Genomic DNA, 17,735 nt, shown 5'->3' with positions numbered 1-17,735 from the left:
GGTTGGCACCCACTGCCCTCTCCTCCCGATCGGTGCCCAGGTGGCCCTGGGGTTCACCTTGGGATGGTGGGGCAGCTGGTTCGAGCCACCTGAGAGCAGGACATGTCCCGCAGCATCTCATCAAGGTCAGCCTGGTACTGGGTAACATCCCCAGCATGTCGGACATTCTGCCGAGACCCTCAGCCATGGCTATCACCCAATGCGCGATGCCTTGGACACCTTCACTCATGGTGCCGATGTCGTGCACCAGACTGTCCACTGCAGTGGTCACCCGAGCAGTATTGGATTCAATGCCTCGCATTGCCGGCAACATCTCCTGCGTCCGTATCCTCTGGGACTCTTCCAATCGGCGATGGACCTGCTGGAGTGTCGCTGACATCCTCTTAATGTCCTGAATGCACCCTGAAGTCTCCATCATCTCCAGGTCACCCTATACTAGAGACTCAGCATCAGGCTGGGTCCCAGCTGGGTCCTGGAATCCAGGAGACCTCTTGACGACTGTCTCTCCTGGGGTTCCTGCCTCCACCTGATGTACATCAGCAGCTGTGTGATTCTCACCAGATTGTGCCCCAGAAGCCTGACCACTAACATTTCCCACCGAGGTGCGTGGTGTACCTGCGCTGGTGGAGGGTGGGGATGACAGCTATTGCATCGATCGTGACTTCCTCGCAGCTTTCCTCTGAGGTGTTTTCCTGGGAGGCTGGAGAGGGGGCCACCCGAGATGGGCCGACGCCGTCGGCTGGAGAACCTGTGGGAGAATGGACATGTGGTCAGTGGGAGGGATGGGTCAGTCAGTAAGGCAATAATAATTTACATTTGACAGGTCCTCATGGAGGGGTCCGGTGGTTCCTCACCTGTGCGGCTTCTGCCAACCTCCGCATTGGTGACCGCTCTGTCCTCAGCCATGCCTGTCACCTCCAGGGTTGGTGAGGATTCTTAAGTCCAGTCTCGGCTCTCTCCCGACAGTTACATGACAGCTTCTGCTGCGGAGACACAGAGAGGACATCATTAGTCACCGAACAGGTGCCGGAATATGGCTTTTCACAGTAACTTCATTGTAGCCTACTTGTGACAGTAAGCGATTATTATTAATATTATTATTATTAGTCACATGCGTGGTTCACAGTGGTAGGGGAGTGTGTGAAGGGTTGGGGGATTAAAGGGAGGGGAGGTGAAGGGAGGGTTATGGGCTGCATGGAGAGTTTTGGGGGGGGTGCTCGCGTGGCGGCGGAAAGGTCTCGGTGAGGGGTTGTGGGCACCATTGGTGTCAACTCGCTGCCTGGTGTAGATCATTGGCCTTTTTACGGTACTGGAAGCCAGTCATCCTAGTCACGCTCCCCGAGCTGACAACTGCCGCCACCTCGTCCAAGGCAGCACTGGCTGCCCTGTGGCTCACCTTCCGTGACCCTCGGGGGAATAGGACATCCCTCCTCGCCACCACTGCGTCTGGGAGCCTGGCTAGGTCCGCATCGCTGAATCTTGGTGCCAGTGTTCTTGGTGCTATGGTTGCGAGCTGACTGGGTTGGCTATGCAAGACCTGTTTAAGTGCTGCTCGACCTTGTTCAGGGGGAGGGGGAGACTTGATGCTGCCGAATCAGCTGGTGAGCCTTCATTTGCAGCGAGAAGCCCTTGGGGCCTCGTTAATAAGAGAATTTGCAGTGCAGAAGGAGGCCATTCGGCCCATCGAGTCTGCATCGGCCCTTGGAAAGAGCACCGCACTTAAGCCCACATCTCCACCCTATTGCCATAACCCAGTTACCCCACCCAACCTTTTTGGACAATAAGGACATTTTATCATGGCCAATCCACCTGACCTCCACATCTTTGGACTGTGTGAGGAAACCGGAGCACCCGGAGGAAACCCACACACACACGGGGAGAATGTGCAAACTCCGCACAGACACTGACCCAAGCCGGAATCGAACCTGGGACCCTGGAGCTGTGAAGCAACTGCGCTAACCATTGTGCTACCGTGCTGCCCTCGTTAGCATGGTTAAGTTGACCAATTAGCGTTGAATAGCGTTGCCAGCCTTGCTGGACTGAGTGCCAGGAAGCCCGCGGCAGTTGCCGCTCACTTCTATACTTAGAAATGTTTCCGGAGAGGGCAGCACAGTGGCGCAGTGGGTAGCACTACAGCCTCACGGCACCGAGGTCCCAGGTTCGATCCCGGCTCTGGATCCCTGTCCGTGTGGAGTATGCACATTCTCCCCGTGTTTGCGTGGGTTTCGCCCCCACAATCCAAAGATGTGCAGAGTAGGTGGATTGGCCACGCTAAATTGCTCCTTAATTGGAAAAATGAATTGGGTACTCTAAATTTTTTTTAAAGAAATGTTTCCGGAGAATCTCGCCCAGTATCTTTTCGAGTAGTTTCACTAATGAAATTAAAATGAAACTAAAAAAGAACAGCAGTATTTCAACATGGTAAAATATCCCCAAGTGCTTCATGTACAATGTCAATAAAATCACCAAACCGTGTAACAAGATGATTAAAAACTCGGTCAAAGATGTAGGTTTTACAGGTTTTCTTCAGAGAGATGAAGGGATTTCGGGAGGAAATTCTGGAGCTTATGGCTCAGGCAGCTGAAGGCATGATCTTCGATCATGGAGCAACTAAAACCAGAGATGCTCAAGTGGCCAGAATTGGAGGAGCACAGATATCTCAAAGGATTGCAGGGCAGGAGGAGATACAGAGGTAAGGAGGAGTAAGAAGTAATCAAAAGCAAGGGTAATAATTTTAAAATTGAGGCATTGTTTAATGAGGAGCCAGTGTAGGTCAGCGAGCACAGGAGTGATGGCTGAACTGGACTTAGTACTAGTTATGACAAGCAACAGAGTTTTGGATGACTTCAAGCTTATGGAGGTTGGAACATTGGATTGGATTGGATTTTGTTTATTGTCACTTGTACCGAGGTACAGTGAAAAGTATTTTTCTGCGAGCAGCTCAACAGATCATTAAGTACATGAAAAGAAAAGAAAAAGAAAAGAAAATATATAATAGGGGAACACAAGGTACACAATGTTATTACATAAACACCGGCATCGGGTGAAGGATGCAGGGGAGTAGTGTTAATGTGATCAGTCCATAAGAGGGTCGTTTAGGAGTCCGGTAACAGTGGGGAAGAAACTGTTTTTGAGTCTGTTCGTGCGTGTTCTCAGACTTTTATATCTCCTGCCCGATGGAAGAAGTTGGAAGAGTGAGTAGGCCGGGTGAGAGGGGTCTTTGATTATGCTGCCCGCTTTCCCCAGGCAGCGGGAGGTGTAGATGGAGTCAATGGATGGGAGGCAGGTTTGTGTGATGGACTGGGCTGTGTTCACGACTCTCTGAAGTTTCTTGCGGTCTTGGGCCGAGCAGTTCCATACCAGGCTGTGAAGCAGCCAGATAGAATACTTTCTATGGTGCATCTGTAAAAGTTGGTAAGAGTTAATGTGGACATGCCGAATTTCCTTAGTTTCCTGAGGAAGTATAGGCACTGTTGTACTTTCTTGGTGGTAGCATTGACGTGGGTGGACCAGGACAGGTTTTTGGAGATGTGTACCCCCAGGAATTTGAAACCTCTAACTGTCTCCACCTCGGCCCTGTTGATGCTGACAGAGGTGTGTACAGTACTTTGTTTCCTGAAGTCAGTGGCCAGCTCTTTAGTTTTGCAGGCATTGAGGGATAGATTGTTGTCGCTACACCACTCCACTAGGTTCTCTATCTCCCTCTAGTACTCTGACTCGTCGTTATTCAAGATCCGGCCCACTATGGTCATATCGTCAGCAAACTTGTAGATGGAGTTGGAACCAGATTTTTCCATGCAGTCATGTGTATACAGGGAGTATACACATAGTTTGGGGTAAGTACGCAGCCTTGCGGGGCCCCGGTATTGAGGACTATTATGGAGGATGTGTTGTTTATTCTTATTGATTGTGGTCTGTGTGTCAGAAAGCCGAGGATCCAGTTGCAGAGTGAGGAGCCATGCCCTAGGTTTTGGAGCTTTGAAATGAGCTTGGCTGGGATTATGGTGTTGAAGGTGGAGCTGTAGTCAATAAATAGCAGTCTGATGTAGAAGTCCTTGTTGTCGAGATGCTCTAGGGATCAGTGTAGGGCCAGTGTAGCGTCTGCTGTAGATTGGTTGCGGCGGTATGCGAATTGCAGTGGATCAAGGCGTTCTGGGAGTATGGAGGTGATACGCTTCATGACATGGGATTCCAGCCAAGAATGTGTTGGAATAGTCAAATCTTAAGATTGAAAAAACATACTGGAGGGTTTCAGTAATGGATGATCTGAGATGGGTGGAGCCAGGCAATGTTACAAAGATGAAAATAGACCATCTTGCTGATGGTACAGATATGTGGTCAGAAGTGTATCTCGGGGTCTAATTTGACTGGAAACTCTATTTGGCCTGTTTAGTTGGTAGGATGAAGTAAATAATAGTGAAAAATATTGACGATAACGTGGCAAGTCTTACATAAGATTTCACGAATTACAAAATATCTAAGGACTATCGATACTAGAAATAAAACTAGACAATTATGTCCTGGTTTATGGACCTTTAGTAATATTATTCCTGATTAATCACTGACCAGATTGATAAAGCAGAAATAAGCATTAATTATTCTTTATGCCAAGGGTTTTCCAATGCCACCCAAACACAAAGTAAGATTTTAAAATCTATTTTAGGCAGTTATTTAGCTAAATTTGAAAATAGTCTATTTTTAAACAACAAAATAAACTTCTTCCATGAATGTTATGCTGCCAATCAGTAGAATTTAATCTTGCAAAGCCAAACCCAACGACTGAAATAAACAAAAAGCTTTCTCTGGCTATGCTGTTTGTGATCAAGGAATTTGCCGAAGTAGTTGGAATATATCCTCTGTCTCATAAACAGATCCTTTTGGTCTGTGAGGGGAATGGACAACCACACATAAGCGTGAAATTAAGCTCTATTGTGCTGTTGATAGAAGTCCGAAATTGCACAAATATCAACCAGGACCTTTCCAGCCACTTTGGGTGCAGCCTGTAAGGCATGTCCTGACAGGATGCCCACGCAGACCTGCTGTGCATTCACCAGAGGCATGAAGTGTGGTAGGATAGTGATGTCAAACATGTTTTTTTCCAATTAAGGAACAATATACCGTGGCCAACTGGCCTACCCTGCACATCTTTTTGGGTTGTGGGGATGAGACCCACGCAGAGATGGGGAGAATGTGCAAACGCCACAAGGACAGTGACCCGAGGCCTGGATCGAACCTGGGTCCTCGGCACCATGAGGCAGCAGTGCTAACCACAGCGCCACCATACCACCATAATGCTAATATGGTGCACAGACTGCCATTTTGGACCACACAGGTCCAGCTAACATCTTCAGGAAAACCCCTTAAAGGGCTAACCATCCAATTTTCTGGTGCGGTGCTTTTGATTTGCTTTTGCAGTTGCAAAGTTAGTGGAAGTACTGTGTACTGTTCTTTTGGAGGAGTTTTGCAACTTTTTGGATTTGCAGGGGTGTTCTGGATCTTCACAAGGTGGTCAGAGGAGTTTGGAGGCCTGCCAGGAGAAAGCCTGCTTTAGTAATGGGGTCTATAGTTTCAATACCTTTTGGGCTGCATCATGATATACAAACGGAGCGCAGCCAGCTGACAGGGGAAGCTGCACATAGTGAAGGGAGCAGGTAAGCTCTCAATGGAAGGCCCTATCTCCTAGGATCTTTAGGAAGCACTTTTCTGACCTGCACCTCAGTCAAGAGCAGTGCGTGAGATGCTTGTGTTTCACTAAGCAGATAGTGACTGAACCGTGCCACCTCCTACAACCAACCTGCAACTATGCAGCACGGTGAGGAAGGTGGTTGTCAAGATCACTGTACCCCGAAATGTCTGCACCTGCAGATCTGTCCAGGTGGGAGTAGCTGACATTAGCAACAACTCACAATTCGCAGTAGACAACTGCATCAGAGACCACCTCCCCCCATCCCTCCTCCATCATGCTGAGAGAGAAAAGCAGATTATGCAGCGAATCAGCAATTCTAGTCATCTGTTGGAGGACAAGATGACTGCTGTGAGACCCTCCTAGCTCCTTTGGGCTCTGGTATACACAGCCATGATGTCAGCATTTGAGCATGGCTCTCATAATCTTGCCTAAGCTTCCAGCGCAGCCCTGAGACCACAGAATCACAGAATTATTGCAGCACTAACCCTAACCCTAATGCAATACCCCAGTTGAGTCTGAACTTGTGTTTTAGACAAATTTAATATAACCTCCTTTCTTGTGCTTTATGTCCCTATTAATAAAGCCTAGGAACTGTATGCTTTAATAACAAACAAACAAAGAACAAAGAAATGTACAGCACAGGAACAGGCCCTTCGGCCCTCCAAGCCCGTGCCGACCATACTGCCCGACTAAACTACAATCTTCTACACTTCCTGGGTCCGTATCCTTCTATTCCCATCCTATTCATATATTTGTCAAGATGCCCCTTAAATGTCCCTATCGTCCCTGCCTCCACTACCTCCTCCGGTAGTGAGTTCCAGGCACCCACTACCCTCTGCGTAAAAAACTTGCCTCGTACATCTACTCTAAACTTTGCCCCTCTCACCTTAAACCTATGCCCCCTAGTAATTGACCCCTCTACCCTGGGGAAAAGCCTCTGACTATCCACTCTGTCTATGCCCCTCATAATTTTGTATACCTCTATCAGGTCGCCCCTCAACCTCCTTCGTTCCAGTGAGAACAAACCGAGTTTATTCAATCGCTCCTCATAGCTTATGCCCTCCATACCAGGCAACATTCTGGTAAATCTCTTCTGCACCCTCTCTAAAGCCTCCACATCCTTCTGGTAGTGTGGCGACCAGAATTGAACACTATACTCCAAGTGTGGCCTAACTAAGGTTCTATACAGCTGCAACATGACTTGCCAATTCTTATACTCAATGCCCCGGCCAATGAAGGCAAGCATGCCGTATGCCTTCTTGACTACCTTCTCCACCTGTGTAGCCCCTTTCAGTGATCTGTGGACCTGTACTCCTAGATCTCTTTGACTTTCAATACTCCTGAGGGTTCTACCATTCACTGTATATTCCCTACCTGCATTAGCCCTTCCAAAATGCATTACCTCACATTTGTCCAGGTTAAACTCCATCTGCCATCTCTCCGCCCAAGTCTCCAGACAATCTAAATCCTGCTGTATCCTCAGACAGTCCTCATCGCTATCCGCAATTCCACCAACCTTTGTGTCGTCTGCAAACTTACTAATCAGACCAGTTACATTTTCCTCCAAATCATTTATATAACCATGCTCTCAACCTATCGTACCACCTTCAATGACTTATACATCTATGCACCCTGGTATCTTTGCTCCTGTATCCCCTTCAGAATTGTACCCTTTATATTGTCTTTCAATGTTCTTCCGACCAAAATCAGTTTGTTCACACTTCTCTAAATTGAATTTCATCTCCCGCTTGTCCGCCTTTGCACCTTGTTTATATCCTTTTCAATGTTTACACTATTCACAGTTCACAATGCTTCCATGTTTTGTATCATCCTCAAATTTTGAAATTGTGCCATAATGTCCACTAACATCTAGGTCATTAATATACATCAGGAAGAGCAAGGGTCTCAACAGTGACCCCTAGGAAACTCCACTGCAAACCTTCATCCAGTCTTAGAAGCATCCGTTAGCCATTACTCTCAGTTTCCTGTCACTCTGCAAATTTCATATCCATGTTGCTACTGTCCCTTCCGTTCCATGAGCTATAACTTTGCTCACAAGTCTGTTCTGTGGCATTGCATCAAATGGAAGTCCATATACACCACATTAACAGAATTCCCCTCACCAACTCTCTCTGTTAACCCTCGATACACTCCAGCAAGTTAGTTAACAAATCCAAGCTGGCTTTCCTTAATTAATCCTCATATGCCCAAGTGACTACCTGTTTTCTGCCACCCTCACTTCTTGACAAGGGAGTTTATATTTTCCACTTTCTAATGTGATGGAACATTTCCAGAACCTAGCAAAGTTTGGAAAAATAACACCAGCACCTCAACTACCTCATTAGCCATTTCTTTATGACCTGAGAAGAAAGTCCATCAGGACCTGGAGACTTGTCAACTCGCAAATCCATAAGCTCCCTCAGTACTATTTCCTTAGCGGTTGTAATTTCAGCAAGTTCCCTTCTCCCCTCCACCTCCTGAATTAACAGCTATTGCTGGAATCTTTTTTTCATCCTCTATAGTGAAGACAGAAGCAAAATATTTTTTCATTTCATCTGCCATTTCCTAATTACCTACTATTAATGCCCCATTCTCACCCTCTAGAGGATCAGCAATCACTTTACTTGCTATTTTCCTGTTTAGATACCTATAGAAATTCTTGCTATCCGTTTTTACATTTCTAGTAGCTTAATAGTCATAGCTATGAACATAAACTTTTAGAAAATAGAAATTTGACATTCAGCATTGCAATAAAATGAGAATATATTGATCAAATGTCAAGAGATTATGGAGGTTGTAAAAATTGCCACCTATAAACATTGTGCAGCATGAAAACTCCAGTAAAGTACCAATGATTCTTTATTAATAAGGGGATCAGGGGTTATGGGAAGAAGGCAGGAAATGTGGATGAGAAAATATCAGCCATGATTGAATGGCGGAGCAGACTCAATGGGCCGAATGGCCTAATTCTGCTCCTCTGTCTTATGGTCTTATGGTCTAATGAATCTGAACACATTTCTTTTCATCAGGAGAACAAACAGGACAGGCACCATAAGATTTTCCAACTTACATTTTGTTACAATCCCCATGGAGACAATTTTTAAAAAGAAGATTGACTTTCCAATTGATAGCTGAAAGAAAGACAAAATTTCACTTTCTAAAACTCTTGCTGTAACAAATGGCTAAAAGCACTATTGACTAAACACTATACACTATTTGCAGGCAACATATATTTTGAATCATAGACTGGAACATTCTCCTTTTATTCTTATCATATATTGCATTCTCCATGATATTACAGTCCTTACAACAAATAGTGGACAATTAGAAACTATCAGCTTCTAATGGGTTCCTCTATCCCCATTTCAGCGAGTAGTGACTTTGAAAGACCATCTCCTGGCACTTTCCTCAGTTTTCAGAGGGTTTATTTAATTATCCAGCAGCACTAAAGCTGTTCCAATGATTATTCGTCCCCCGACTATGCCAGAACAAATGTCCCAGAATTCTTGAAGGCTACAGGCTATGTGTCTCTGAGAGGGGATTGCTCCTTCCTGCATCCAACTGTGGTAGCTCGCAAAGTCAAACAATCTTTTCTCTTTGCTGACCACACATAACCTCTGCCATCTGAATGTGATATTTATTAGGGGAGCCTGTAACTTAAACTCAAAAATGGCTTACTCTGCCCTCTTCCCCCTGACAATATGAAACATTGATCGCAACTCCCTTGCACCTTGAAAGTAAATTAAAAGTTTTATTCAAGAATTCTGGGACATTTGTTCTGGCATAGTCGGGGGAAGAATAACCATTGGAACAGCTTTAGTGCTGGTGGAGAATTAAATAAACCCTCTGAAAACTGAGGAAAGTGCCATGAGGTGGTCTTTCAAAGTCACTACTCGCTGAAGTGGGGATCGTGGAACGCATTAGAAGCTGGCAGTTTCTAACTGCCCGTTATTTGTTATAAGGACTGTAATATAATGGAGAGTGCAATATGTGATGAGAATAAAAGGGGAATGTTCCAGTCTATGATTTAAAATATATGTTGCCTATAAATAGAGTATAGTGTTTAGTCAATAGTGCTTTTAGTCATTTGTTACAGCAAGAGTTTTAGAAAGTGAAATTTTGTCTTTCTTTCAGCTATCAATTGGAAATTCAATCTTTAAAAAAATTGTCTCCATGGGGATTGTAACAAAATGTATGTTGGAAAATCTTATGGTGACCATCTGCTAACCATCCCGATACATGTAATACCTTCTGGGACAATTGGAGACTTCAAGTACACTCATTGCAAACTCAGAGACTGCTGCCATTTCTCCAAATATAAACATCTTGCAACTTCTTCTCAGTAAAACAATCTAAGCCTTCCTTTGATTTTTAACAATCAAACCACCCAGGCTTACTCTCAGGCAGACTATAGAACAAGTCACTTAACCCCCTCAAATAACCTGAACTCAAAGCTACAGTCCCAAAATATAATAATCTTACAAACTCATAATTCTAACAATATACACCAATACATTTTCTGAGGAATAAATGAGGAAATATTTTTTACAGGCTTTGCAGGATGGATTTGTTATGAATCCAACACCAACAGAGATCCTTTAATTGCACCAGTTTTCCAGTGTTTTTTTTCTCTATTCTTTGGCATCCCTCATTGTGGTGACTAATTTTGTACTAGATTCTAGGAGGTTCTCCACAAATGGTACATTTAAGACACAGGAATCTGTGGGATGCAGGCAGTTTTCTAGAGAGGCTGAAGTACAATATTATGGGAACTAGGATGGTCCTGTGTGAATTGAAACTGAAATGTGTTGGAAAGTTTTACACTGTACAAAGACGAATACTATTTTCACTGCTGTCATGAAGGCAATGTGGTACTCAAGATTAAAGCTTTTATTATTCTTATTGTTATGTGCATGTACACTTTGTTTAATTTTGTTGCATTATTTAAGTCAATTTACAAACAATCTGAGCTTGAAATGTGCAGCAGCAATATCATTCTCTTCCAGATTAGCTTGGTGAACAACTAGTAAGCTGCAGTGGATATGCACAATCTGGGACCATGTGTGATAAGGACTGTGAGTTCTCTCAAACTCAGAACATTAGGTTAGGAAGGAAAATAATTTCTGTCGGACCAAGTACTTAAGATAAACAATATAAGGCAGCAGGGTGATGCAGTGGTTAGCGCTGCTGCCTCATGGCGCCGAAGTCCCAGGTTCGATCCCGGCTCTGGGTCACTGTCCGTGTGGAGTTTGCACATTCTCCCTGTGTTTGTGTGGGTTTCGCCCCCACAACCCAAAGATGTGCAGAGTAGGTGGATTGGCCATTGCCCTTAATTGGAAAAAATGAATTGGGCACTCTAAAAAAATGTTTTAAAAGGTAAACAATATAATACTCAGAGATAGAATACATACAAAGTAGGAATTTGAAGAAAGCTTTTGGTGTAATTTCTAATGAAAGCACCATTCTGAATATTAATCATATAAAACATTAGAGTGCAAGTTGAAAAAAGGGAAACATAACATATACTCGTTTTGTTTTTCAAAATCTGATGAAAAGCAGACATATTGTTAGATATGTTAGTGTTATTGCATATTTTATGTATATGTGCCTATGTATTTGTAGTACTGAACATTTGAGATTTCCTCTAAAACCAAGTGCACTTTATATGCTAATATGATACTGAATGATGGCCAGAACGATTACCTTCCCTTGCTGTTTCTCCAGGTCATATGCTTTGAAAAGCACTATCATGTTGTTGACCATGGAAATAGGGTGTATTATGGATTTTTAAAAAAACCATTATTTATACTGAAGTCTTATATTTTAGTCAGTGGGGTGACACTTGGTGTAGCTGTGTTTGGTGTTCAGTTGTACATTTTCTAGATGACAAAGAACGGTATTTAGAGATGAGATGACCTACTGTATTATCTGTTCTTATACTAATTCCAGCAAAATAGCGTGACTTAAATATACATGGTTTTGTTTAAACTATATTGTCTCCACTTCCGTTAAATGAATGGAATGCGCGATGAAGTGTGATCGATACAGTTTTCAACAAAGGCCATATTTATGCCCAACTTTGTCAACTCTAAGTTCTCAGGCCGTCCTTATCTATGAACTGAACTGGGTAACTCTTTACTTTCAAGTTTATATAGATCAGATGGTTTGGTGGGAACGCTATGTAGGGCACAACACTTGTTGGAATAAAAAATGCATAGACAGAATGTATTTTTGTAGTGTAAGAATCCATTCCATGTTTTTCCCCTGACCCTAGTGCTATCTGATTATCACTAGGGCTGTTTGTTTACAAATAGATATTTCTGGCTGACCCTGTATACTGTATCTGTTGAAGATCAAGTACCTATTTGTTATTTTTCTACGTCAAGCACGCAGATTAATCGCAGTTGAAAACATGTTTGCACAACATTGACTGTACATGAGTTGTTTAAAATATTTTCAAGATTGCAGAAGCTTGTCAAGTATAACACACAATTGGGACCCACTAGTTTTTATTTACTACTCGTAACTCTACTACTTCGACAAATGTTAGTTTAGCTCATATCCTTTGGTGAAATGTAAAAATACTAAAGCGTCATCAAAATGTAAGGACGGTAACATTTTGAAAACTGTTGATCGCTGGGTGAATTGTGTTTTTTTAAATTGCGTGACTAAATAAATGTAAACAATGCTTTGCGCTACTCCTTCGGCTTCTGAGATTTAAATTGGATTATAAGCATCATGTTGGAAAGAGATCTGTACTTTCTGTGTGTTTGAATAATTGATGGGACCGGCCATGTTAATTATTGCAACTACGGGGAACAGTTACAAAATGAATCTGTTTCTCCGAGAGTGAGGGGGTTCGATGACTAACCATCTGCAATTCAACTTGAATAATTCAAGCACGTGAACAAATTACATCCGAACTGACGAATTAGGAGCAGGCGAGGCCACTCGGCCCCTCGAGCCTGCTCCGCTGTTAAATAAGTTCATGGCTGATCTGAGTGTAACCGCAACCCCACATTGCTGTCTGCGCCGCAGATAGCCTTTCACCTTCTTGTTCAGAAATCAAACTCGCTCTGCCTTTCAAATATTCAAACACCTGGAGAATCTTTAGGCACTGGTCATTTTCATCGCTCCCGAATTGAAATAGACGGGGAAAGAAGTGTTTATTCTGTTCTATTTAGGATAAAGGACAACGATGACGAGTTTTAACATATTAGTTCACCTCATTGAATTAGGTACTGCAAATAATGTAACATAGATTACAATGATTTCACTCTTCAATTCTATATTAGAATATTAATAAGAAATAAATAACTTGTATTCATTGAAAGCCTCCCTGATCTCAGGGCGTCCCAAACCTAAATGGCCTGTGGTCACTTTTGTGATTTGGGGAAAGGCAGTAGTTAAGTTGCGCACAGTGAGGTCCCAGGGATGGGCAGTCAGATCGTGGTGATTTTTGTCCTGCTCCTACAAATCTGATTTTGATGGTGTGGGTTGATGGATACCCCTTCTCGATCAGTGCCATCGGAAGTTTCGGGTGTACCTGAGAAGGCAGCTAAGCGTCGGGTGAACATCGCTGAAAGAACAGCGTGGCACTCAGTGCTACATCGTGCATTGTGCTCAGAGTCCTGGAGTGGGGCTGTATCCCTCATTGTTCTATCTCAAAGGCTGCTCATGAGCCAAGGCTAATTTTAGCACATTTATTTGGTACCAGGTAAATAATGTTCAAACTCTGACCAAAGTTATTTGGATCCATTTTCTTTAACGAACGACTAAGCCGCATAATAACGTGGTAATGATGAATAGCCACAGTTGACCATTACAAGAGCCAGACAGTTGCAATCGGCATTGAGTCAACCGGAATATATTCCATTCCATTATTCTAACGGGAAGCATTGCTTTCCTAGTTTTCTATACATTTCTCTAACTGCATTTACCATTCTGGATTCTGGTGGCTGTAGTGTAAGAATGTGATTTCCTCTGACATTAAACAATTCATTCCGACGCCTTGTTTGATGTGACAGAGGCGTATCGACTGGAAAGCAGGCACCCTGGCCCGTGAAGGAGCATTTCTTTATGAATTTTGTGATTTTCAATAAGCGCATTAAACCAAGCTTCATACATTTAAAAACGAATATCCCCAAGATTGTATACAGTTAAAAATCAGTTAATATCCAAATGGTTGATTGTGCATCTAAAATAGAAATTTAGCTGGACTTACCTGGTGATTTTTCTTAACTAGAAATAACTGCAAATTATCTTCGATATAGTGCAGTAACACAGACAACATGGAAAATTCGGGAAACGAACTATTGCAAGTAATGTTGCAAACATTGTTAGAAACACTTGTTTAGAATACGAAAGCTCTTATTTGACTGTTAAGTGCATGAAACTAGAAAGTATTTCTGAACAGTAAATGATAAATGTCAGCTACGACCAACCCATTTAAGTTAGAAACTACGAAGCACATACCTAAATCTAAACGCGGTGACAAAAACTTACTTTTCGTTTTATACATGTTTGTGCTGGGGATTGAATTGCTTTCGCTTTAGGCATCCGGTGTCGGCATCAAACACTTCCAGGTCGGAATTAAAGCTTATTTCTATTTTGTCCCAACAGCGTGTGCTGTTGCGCGAAGATTATTAGTTTCTCCATTTCCCACACTAAAATTCATGGCTTCTCGGAATGAGCTGCCAATTAGTGCCCAATTAGTGACAGTTTTGTGGTACACGTCCGTGCCAACTGGATACTGAATGGAGACTGCCCAAACTCTCTTTAGCTTGGCCCCTTACAAGCTCATTACATCTGACAGCATTGGGTTTGAGTTTAGGTGCCAGAGGTGAAAGGCCAACGTCTGATCAACGGGACCAACCCTTTCCCACAAAACTTCACGTCTGATGAATATATGTTGTTTGGAAAGCGAATTGACAGGTTAATGCATCCTGGCTGTTTTACTTTACATGTTTAATATACCTCAGAAAGGAAAGAACGGTAACATTCTCGCGCGAAATATGGACTATCCAGGTCTAACTTGATAATACTTAAGGAATCACTTCATTTAATAAGCCTATCATTCAAAATAATTTGTAGACTCAAATTCACAAGGGCGAGTGAGATAAGCACACGTTCCTGTGTGTGCCTGTTGTGAACCGCAACGCTCTATTCGGGGTGAACTGTATGAAACATGTAAACGTTTGCCAATACTTGCAAAGAAAGGAGCCAAAGATATGTGATTCAAAATTGATTGTAAAATGCGGAATAGATCGGAGTTTGTTCGCCTCTTTTGATTCCAAAGATTCATTTCGCTCAAGGAATCATGAAGCACTGGAAATCTTAATGCAGTTTAATGATGCACTTGTGCATTTTAGTAGGCTCGAGGTTAAACGAATCGCAGTGTTCCAGAATATTCAGGTATCATTCCTCTGCCATTCTATCATTAGGTCGCATCTGACAAAATGTACCCGATTTAATTTATTTTTTAAATCTGTGCGAGGGACATGCAGAAGCGTTGTCACCCCACGCCTCTGAACTTATATTAAATGAACGTTTGATAGTTCATTAAGGAAGGCATATACAGGGTGTACATGGTTTTCCGGTGATTGGCATTTTAAAATATATCCATCATTTGGGGCACTAGCGCCTGGCATATTTTAATGCATCAGTCTTTGCAAAATGTGAAATGACAGCTTTGTGTTTAGCAATATTAAACTAGTTGTCGGAAGGAACTTGGTTCCAGTAAGTACACTAACACAGCAAAATTTAAATCAATCCGTACATGATCGGAATATACTTTATTCAATATAAGATGCTATACAAAATGCAAACACCCCTCTTAAAGAAAACACATATTAAATATAACCAAACTACCAAACGCCCCTTATAAACCTCCGTACGTTTAGGACACTGACCAGTTTTGTTTATCCTGTAATTCTTTTTTAAATAATTTTTTTTAAAAATTCCTTTATCAGAGTTAAAAACCTAGAGCTCAGAGTGTGGACAGAGACAAATCTCTAATCCAGCTCCTTGCCTGCTCCAAAAAACAATTCAAATTGAATCCAATTCATGGTCCCCACAAGAGAGACATGCCAGATCTAGGCACCTGACCTCATACTCATCTTAGCCAAAAGGCCGAGAAGCGATGTTTACCCTGTTTTTCAAGTTCTACTTTCTTTAGCTGTATTGATGTTAATGCTTTTTTAATAATGCTGATTTTCCATATTGACTCGTTTAGTCTACGTTTGGCATCAGTGTTTAACCAAGTTTAGCATATTCTGGGAAATACGTGTTGTGCTTGTTAGGGCATATCTCTCGGTTGGACTGAATTGAATTGCTTCTGTACCTGATATTGTGCAATACTAGCACTAATCCCAGGAGCAGAGGCAGATACAACAATCAGGTGCCACAATGCAAGATGCCTATAATAAATGAAGATTGCCATGGTCCTGGCAGGTTAACTACTCAGTTTCATCATGGTTAATTGTTATAGAGCGAATCTAAAATGTGATATTCGACCAATAGGAATGGCGAAGGCGTTTTCTTGGAAACCATTCTAGAGGATGAATAAAGTATAACCATTCATTTATAAACACTTTCTTAGAAACCTTGCCCTGAGCTTCAACTCCAATAGAAACAGAGCGTCGACGGTTGTTTCTTACTGCAGATCAGCGTCATGCACACAAAAATATGTTTCAAAGGGTGAAATGGAGCGACTTAAAGAAACACATGCCCGAAAGGTGTATCACGAGGAACTGCGTGGATATGACGAAGTGCAGCATTGGGTTTCAGTGATGTCCCTACTGCTAGATACGGAGCCGGATCAAATTTAGACTGAGTAAATGTTCTGTTTATATAATTCCTATTTCAATAATCCACGCAGAGATCAACTCTGGCAATATTGTATTGGAAACAATTCATAAGAACGTTAATCGGCAATGGTTGATTCCTACCCAGTTACTGCTTGACGTTTATTTTACTTCAGGGAAATATATTTCAAAGAGAAAGGTATAAAAAGCAAATTATTAAATGTAATTTGAAATACTCGCAAAATATTGAAATTGAACTCTTCTTCAACTGTTCGCTGGAAGACGCATATATTCCGATTAAAACACGTTTTCTCGTTGCAAGTGCCCTTAAAACACGACAGGGACCCGTTTGTTGAAGAAATCAAAGTTCGGAAACATCAAACGTTGGATCAGGAGTGTTTCGCTTTACGTCGGATGCATTGTGTTAAACGGTCTTGAAGTCACTTGCATTCGATACATTTTTAAGAAGACCGCGTCCTGAAATAATTTCATACCGCACTGTTACCGACAGTAACCTACAGAGCTGGTGTAATAGCGAGCCTGTCATTGAATTGATGGCATTGACCTTCGCCAGTTTGCTGGAAGCACAAGAAATGTTTACGTCAAACCAATGTTAACAGACGCACTGTATTCCATGATATAGTTTATCTCGAAGCATGTTTACAATTTGATTTATTTGTCAACAAGTTGAATTTCCGGCCTCCTGAATTTACTTGGAGCACATGTATGTGCAAATGGTCATTGAGGAGCACAATGTAACAACTAATTATTCAAAGAGAGCCTCAATCCGGTGACAATTACACTATAGATAAATACCAAAATAAACAAGCCGCATACATGGTTCGTCAACACTCAGTATTTGGATAAACTGCATATTAAACCAGCGGAGAGCCAATGTGTGGCGGCTACTCAGCATCATCGCCCCACCCGTTGTTTCAATTGGCTGGAAAGTGCTGCTACATCTGTCAATTATGTTCGCCTTGATGTTTATATTCATGAACTGCTTCTCGGGGAAACTGATAAATTAAACAAAACGGAGAATACCTGATATGAACTGATTTTCTGAATGCTGTTGCAGTCCTTTTAGTGCCATAGGCCCACTTTATTGGCTGCAGCACGCCTTCCATGCGGAAGTGTTACAGCGGCCAATCAAAAACAACATGATTTCAGCTCCAACATCTCCGTCCCAAGTGTATATAGAATCAGTGCGAGAACCAGCCTTTTGTCTGGTTCGAAATTATATG

General features: G+C 42.5%; 2 long non-coding RNA genes across 2 annotated transcripts in view; both read right to left on the bottom strand.

Moving 5' to 3' along the window:
* LOC140407792 (uncharacterized) overlaps window positions 1–14,419 on the bottom strand; it is a 44,542-nt gene extending 30,123 nt beyond the window's left edge. Inside the window, exons 1-3 of the long non-coding RNA XR_011939804.1 lie at window positions 14,192–14,419; window positions 855–983; window positions 616–748 (exon numbers count right to left, since the gene is read on the bottom strand). This is a non-coding gene — a long non-coding RNA (uncharacterized lncRNA). The remainder of the gene's footprint in view (window positions 1–615; window positions 749–854; window positions 984–14,191) is intronic.
* Window positions 14,420–15,446: 1,027 nt separating this feature from the next.
* LOC140391933 (uncharacterized) lies at window positions 15,447–17,735 on the bottom strand. Its single transcript, XR_011935215.1, has 2 exons — window positions 17,308–17,735; window positions 15,447–17,069 (listed from the first exon to the last, which is right to left on the bottom strand). It is a non-coding gene; the product is annotated as an uncharacterized lncRNA (long non-coding RNA).

Source organism: Scyliorhinus torazame, chromosome 2, assembly GCF_047496885.1.
Source record: "Scyliorhinus torazame isolate Kashiwa2021f chromosome 2, sScyTor2.1, whole genome shotgun sequence".
In the NCBI taxonomy this organism is placed as follows: domain Eukaryota; kingdom Metazoa; phylum Chordata; class Chondrichthyes; order Carcharhiniformes; family Scyliorhinidae; genus Scyliorhinus; species Scyliorhinus torazame.
This window is presented reverse-complemented; position numbering and strand designations above follow the sequence as displayed.